The sequence below is a fragment of the Elephantulus edwardii genome, unplaced genomic scaffold (genome assembly GCF_000299155.1).
Source record: "Elephantulus edwardii isolate Elephantulus edwardi_28Jun2011 unplaced genomic scaffold, EleEdw1.0 scaffold00119, whole genome shotgun sequence".
In the NCBI taxonomy this organism is placed as follows: Eukaryota; Metazoa; Chordata; class Mammalia; order Macroscelidea; family Macroscelididae; genus Elephantulus; species Elephantulus edwardii.
The window spans coordinates 7,820,201-7,826,947 of NW_006399869.1; the positions used below are offsets into that span (position 1 = coordinate 7,820,201).

Consider the following 6,747-nt stretch of genomic DNA (forward strand, 5'->3'; position numbering starts at 1 on the left):
AAAAAAAAAGGCATTATTTTCTTAAATTCTAAGTTGTTGAAAAGACAATTAATTCCGTTTTTTCTTTGTATCTATTTGTTTTTCATTGTTGTTAGGGGCCTTCAAGTCAAGTACGACTCATAATGACCCTATGAAGAAAAGATCTGAACCCTGTTTTATCCTGCACCATCCTCACATTTTCTGACACACAAGAGCTACTGCAGCCATCACGGTGTCAATCCACCTACCTCTCTTTCGTTGATCCTCTACATTTTCCAGCCTCGTGTCTTTCACCAAAGAATAGCACTTCCTAGCAACATTCTCAATGTGAGGCAAAGCCTAATCATTCTTGCCTCCAAAAACCTTTTCTGCTGCACCCTCTCCAAGACATATCTGTTCATTCTCTTACCCGTCCATGGGATGTACAGTGTTCTTCTCCAACCCCACAACTCAAAGCAGTCAATTCTTTTTCTGTCATCCTTATTCATTGTCCAGCTCTCAGATGCACAGAAAGCAACTGGCAAGATCTTGGCCTGAATCGGACACATCTTAGTCCTCAAACTGACATCATTATTTCTCAATAATTTGTAGAGGTCCTTAACTGCAGATTTTCTAAGTGAAATGGGTCTCCTTATTTTCTGACTGCTGATACCAAGAATATTAATTGTGGATCCAAGCAAGATGAAGATGTTGAAAGTTTTTATCTGCTCTCCATCCTTCATGACACTTATCAGCCCAGTGGTAACAATCTTTGTTTTTCTAACATTGAGATGCAATCCATACTGAAGGCTACAGTCCTTTAAAATTGAGAAGGGAGTGTGTCAGGATTGTATTCTCTCTCCATATCTATTCAATCTGTATGCTATGCCAATTATCCAAGAAGCTGGGCAATATGAGGAGTATGGCATCAGGATTGGAGGGGGACTTATCAATAACTTGAATTATGCAGATGACACTTGCTTGCTGAAAGTGAGAAGGACTTGAAGCACTTCTTGTTGTTAGAATGCCATCAAGTATAATTCATAATGACCCTATGAAGAATAGACCTGAACCTTGTCTTATCCTGTGCCTTCCTCACTATTTTTGACACACTTGAGCCCATTCATTACTGCAGGCATTGTGTCAGTTCAACTGTTTGAGGGTCTTCTTCTCTGAAGGCTGAGGGCTGGCAAAAGAGACAAGGTTCTTTGAGAGCCTTGTATTTAAGAGTCGCACAAAGCTAAGCCATTTATTCTCTTCTTCCTATTTCAGAACTAAAGTATTTAATTTTTTATGTGACTATAAAATTCTCATTGCATTTTTGAAGGTAAAAAGTAAAGATAGATTTATTAGAAAATAAAATTCCGAAAGAATGGACCTCACTCTGAGAAAGCAAAAATATAAAGCAGAAGTCCTAGTGAGGTGAGGAGATGTGGCCTCATCCTATGCATGGGCTTTGAGGCTGGAGTCTCATCCAATGAGAATGTTTCAAGAAAAGCTCAGGGTTTAGTGGGTGGTTCTCATTCTGACCCTTTTGGTCTGACATCATTCAGTCGCCCAAAGAATTCACTGCTTCTGACATCACTGATATATCCAAAGTACTAATTCTATGTATATAAATATCTGCTTCCTGGTAATAATAACTGTTTTTTCCAAGCATAAACTTCTGTATTTTATCTTCTTGGTTCAGTCCTAACATTGCCACTTGAAAAACAAAACAAAACAAAAAAATAAAACAAGTCCGCAAAATCGTTTAGAGTTTTCAATAATGGTTGCTTTACTTCCTGCTGGAATTGGACATTGTCCTGCTTACTGGGGCTCCAAAATATTTCATATTCTTACTTCTGTGGATCCCTAAATGTTCTGGCTACTATGTCAAGTGGATTGACAGGCATAGGTTCATTCTATTAAGAAAACAATTTTAAATTGTGTATTTATTTGAAATTTGAAAGCCTAATACCTGTAATATCATACTAGGCAACCAACTTCTGCTTTATCACTCTCTCTTTTAATATATGTCTATATCAGCATCTGTATCTATAATTAAATATCTATATGTGTGTGTATTCAATCACAATCACTCTAAAGAAAGATCTTTGTCAAACAGTTATTAAGTGTAGAAGCATGTATATTCTTAAAACTGAGACTTGGCATAGATACAGTATGAGCAGATGTTTATGAGAGTTCCAGAATAGGAGAGACACTTAAAGATATTGAGTGATTCAGTGCACTGATTTTGCAAGCTGCTGTCAGAGAGCTGAAAGGCTCTACGGCCTTTCTATGCATTGCTGTTTTTGGCAATAAAATTTGCATTCTAATCTGCAGGGATGTTCAGATCTTCCTGCCAGATAATATCAGCATCCTGTCCAGAATCATCAGATTGGAAGCATGATGGCCTTGACAAATATTTTCATTTCACTTAACGAATATTCTTCGATCACTGAAAAGTTAAGACCTCCATAACCAGAACTTATATCACTTTGGAGGGGTCTAAAACTTCGTTTAAAACAAACAAAAGTGAATACATAAGGAATTATATTGCCATAACAAATCAACAATTTGAATAAGGGAATAGTCATAGGAATCACCATGGCATCTGGAGTGCATAGAATTCGAAGTGCTCAAAAGGGAAAACATTGCCCTTCGTTATGCTTGCTCACTTTGGTGGAGATTACACATGCATATCAAAGTAGAAGCAGTCCCCACTCAACTTCCTTTAAATTCTAATTAGAGAGTTTCACAGTGCTTATCCAATTATATGCATAGACTTGCTGATACTACATATATAAGCAGGAATATAAATTAACATGGTTGCCTGACGCATTCTGAAGAACTATATCCAAAAATATATCACAGCAGAGAATATGGAAAAAAATTTGTTATGAACTTTCTAATACTTTCAGTTGCTAGAGGGGTATTTAAAACAAGATAAGAGAATACAAAAAAATGGTATATTTTCTTCACTTTCTAAAGTAGCCATAAAGTGAATATGTTCCTAAAAGTATCCTAAGAGATGCTTACAAAAGTACCCTAAGGAATTTACTCTACATTCCATAAATGTATTCCATACACACTTACATTTTAATATTAAAAAAATAAGGGCACACAGCACAAAACAAATTTCACAGTGTATATTACTATGATAATGGAGTTTAACAGGTGGAAGCAGACTAGTGAAGGAATGAGAAAGATGCAGTTGAGACTTGAATAGATGTTGTAAGAACAGGGATAGATCAATGGTAATTAATTACACAGTGCGTATGATCGATTCTATGAAAAACAATGTTAGTGAGGGATTCTGTGGAACAGCAGTGTATATGAATGAAATAATGTAAATAAAGTGTTTTATGAAAACCAATTTAAAAAAACAACAAGAAAAATATTTTATCTTTGCTAGTTTTGTCTCAGTCTTCTATTTGGTTTTAATTATAAATTTTCCCACCAATTTCCTCCTTTTCCTCTTTTCAGTTACTCCATGTACATATTTGTAACACTGGACTATGTCAAAAGAATGACTTTAGCACTCAACTCACAAATGATTCTCAATCTTGGTTCTATGACTGTTTTGTTATTTCAGTACTACTATAAACACTCTTGGCACCAATAGTCAGGAAATCAGAAGATGAATTGCATTGGGAAAATTTACTGTCAAGAACCTCTCCAGAGGAGTGATAGGGAATGGCAAAGGACACACTGACAGAGGAGATTAATCAGAAATGACTTTGACAAGCACTGTGGCAATTGGACAATTAAAACAGACACTCGGATGGCGGGGAAGAAGAACAAACTGGGGAGGACGGTAGAGAGAATGGTGCAGCAAGGAAGGAATGAAAACCCAAAATCCCTGTAAATGTTCATTAAAACTAATAAAATTTAATTTAAAAAAACAAACAAACAAACAAAAAAAACTTCTCCAGAGTGCTAGAGAGCAGCAGTGTCAGTTTAGAAACTAAGGTGTAACTCCTTCTGGCCATGGCCTCTCAACCACTTTCTATGCATCTAAGAGCTGGACAATTAATAGGATGGTGGCAGAGGAAGAACCGATGTCTTTGAGCTATGGTGCTGGAGAAGACTATTAAACATACCATGGTCTGCTAAGAGAACAATTGAATCTGTTTTGGAACGGGTGAAACTAGGTTGTTCCTTGGAGGCAAGACTTTTGAAGCTCCATTTTACATATTTGGGGCATATTTGCCAGGAAGCATCAGTCCTTGGAAAAAGATATTCTTGGAAGGGTGGAAGGTCAGTACAGGAGCAGAAGACAGTGACTGTGGCAATGGCATCAGGTGTGTCAGAGATTGTGAGGTTGGGTCAGAATAGTGTAAGTTTCAGAGCCTTTGTTCACAGTGTCATTATGAGTTGTTGTCAACTTGAGGGCACATAACAACCAAACCAACACAAAAACATTTAATCTCTCCATGTTTCAGATTTTTTAATCTATAAATTTGCTATTATTATTGTTAGTCTTTTTATATCAGATAACTTGTTAAATACTTAACTCAGAGTCCCAAGTGAAAAATTTTTATCAGAAAATGCCATGTTTAGCATTGTTGTTGCTATGTGCCACTGAATCCCCTGTGATTCATAGTAACCCTATGTAAAACAACTCTGAAACCTGCCCTGTCCTGAGCCAGTCTCACTGACTCTGACATACCTAACCCATTTCACTAGTTCTGTATAGTTTTGGAGTCTTCTTCTCCTGTGCTGTACCTCCATCCTTCCAAGCATGATGTCCTTCTCCAAGGATCTGTCTCTCCTGGCCACATGCCCAAGGTGTATGGAATGGAGCTTCAAAATCCTAGGCTCTAAGCAGAAACTTGGTTTCACCCTCTCCAAGATAGATCTATTTGTTTTCTTGGTGATTCATCATATGTTCAAGAGTCTTCTCTAGCACTATAACCAAAAGGCACAAATTCTTCTTCTATCAACGTTAGTCATTATTCAGCTATCTGATACATCACAAGTAATTTTGAAGATCATGGCCCAGATTAAGCGCACCCTAGGATTTCCCCTTACAATTCGCCTTTTGATCTCCCGACTTCTGGCGCCAGGAGTGTTGACTGTGGAGCCAAGAAAGCTATAACTGTTAGCAAACTTAATCTCTTCTCCATCCATCATGATGCTGCCAATTGGCCCAGTGATAACAGTAATATCCAATGTTTGCCTTTGTTGTTGTGGTTTTATTTTCTCTCTCTACAGTCTTTCTTGTGAGATTATTTGGCTTGCTGAAGATAATTCCAAACTCTACTTCATTCTTTTTCTTTAAAAAAATATTGCAGGCTGTTTCAGATAAATTTTGTTTTCTCAGTCATCAGTTTATGTTAAAAGCCTTCTATTGGTTCCAGGCTTGCAGATAGATGCCACACTCACTGCTCTCCACCCTCATGCGGATGTTTGTGGTCAACATGAGAACGTACCTCGCACATTCGTGCCCGACGGGCTGCTCTCTGCGTTTACCCAGCAGCTGGCGCAGGCCACCAGCAAACCGTCCCAGGACATCGGGATGCACGTAGTCCCAGACCAGCTCATGGCTCATGGCTTTTGGTAGCTCAAGCGACTCGTGCGCACTCTGCAGCATCCGCAAGATCTGCAGCATTCAGAACCGGACCTACACCAAGCTGCTGTGCGGTCTGCAACCCAGCGGCTGCACATCAGCCCCGGACAGGGTCTGTATCAACTACTATGACATGAATGCAGCCACCGTGGACGGAAACAACTCCACTTTCGCCTGAGGGCAACACTCACATGCCTTGGTCTGTAGTGGCCCTGCCCTTCGGGGAGTTAAGCCCACCTTCCCGTCCCGCAAGGTCTACAGCAACGACTATGACATGAACGCGGCCAACGTGGGCTAGAACAATGCCAGTTCCGCTTGAGGGACACACTCGCCTGCCATGGTCTGTAATGGCCCTGCCCTTGGTCCCAAGCCAGCCCACCTCCCTGTCAGGAGAAATAAAGGGTTTAGAGACAAACCAAACCCAACCCAACCCAACCTAACCCAACCTAACCCAACCAAACCCAACCAAACCAAACCACTATTCTATTGATAGTCTACATTCATTGAAACTCAACACAATATATCAGCACTCTACTCATTTCTTCCTTTTGTTCACCATTTCCAGTCCTCTGGTGTCTTCTTGCCATTTTCCAGTCTTTGGTTTCAGAAAACTAATGTTCTTCTGATCTATGATTGAGTAAGATGTACCATTGGAAACATTTAAACCAAATATATTAAATCAAATATTTAATTAAATCAAATATATTTAAACATTTAAATAAAATATATTACAGATTCCTTACAAAATTGCTGTAGAAATGACTTTTCTTTTTAGAGTATTTTTATGAGTATTATTTGCTTTGTACTTCTAAGAATAACTTAAGTTTCAAGTATAAAGGATTTTTTATTCAATTGTTTCAAGGATTCCTTTATAATATTTCCAGATAGTTAGGATTGCTTGGTTTTTTTGCTTCTTGGTTTTTTATGCTTAAAAATATCATTTAGCTTTTTATTTTGTTCTACATTTTTTGATGCATTCTAACCAGGATGTTCTATCATGATCTGGTGAGAGTAATGAGTACTGGTTATTGGCTGCCATCTGGTTATATCATCCTCAAGTTAAATGAGACTGTACTTCACACAAGCCATTTGACCAGTTCATTGAGTTTTCATTTTTCTTCATTCTACATTTTGGCGTCTATATGGAGCTCTAGGGGATATAGACTTGTGCTGCAGGAGTTAAAGGTGTGTGGCTCAAATCAGCCAGCTGCTTTATGGGAGAAAGATGACAAATC

General features: G+C 38.4%; 1 pseudogene; it reads left to right on the top strand.

Annotated features, from left to right (window-relative positions):
• The window catches only part of LOC102848971, a 7,366-nt pseudogene extending 1,676 nt beyond the window's left edge, over window positions 1–5,690 (top strand).
• Window positions 5,691–6,747: the final 1,057 nt, after the last annotated feature.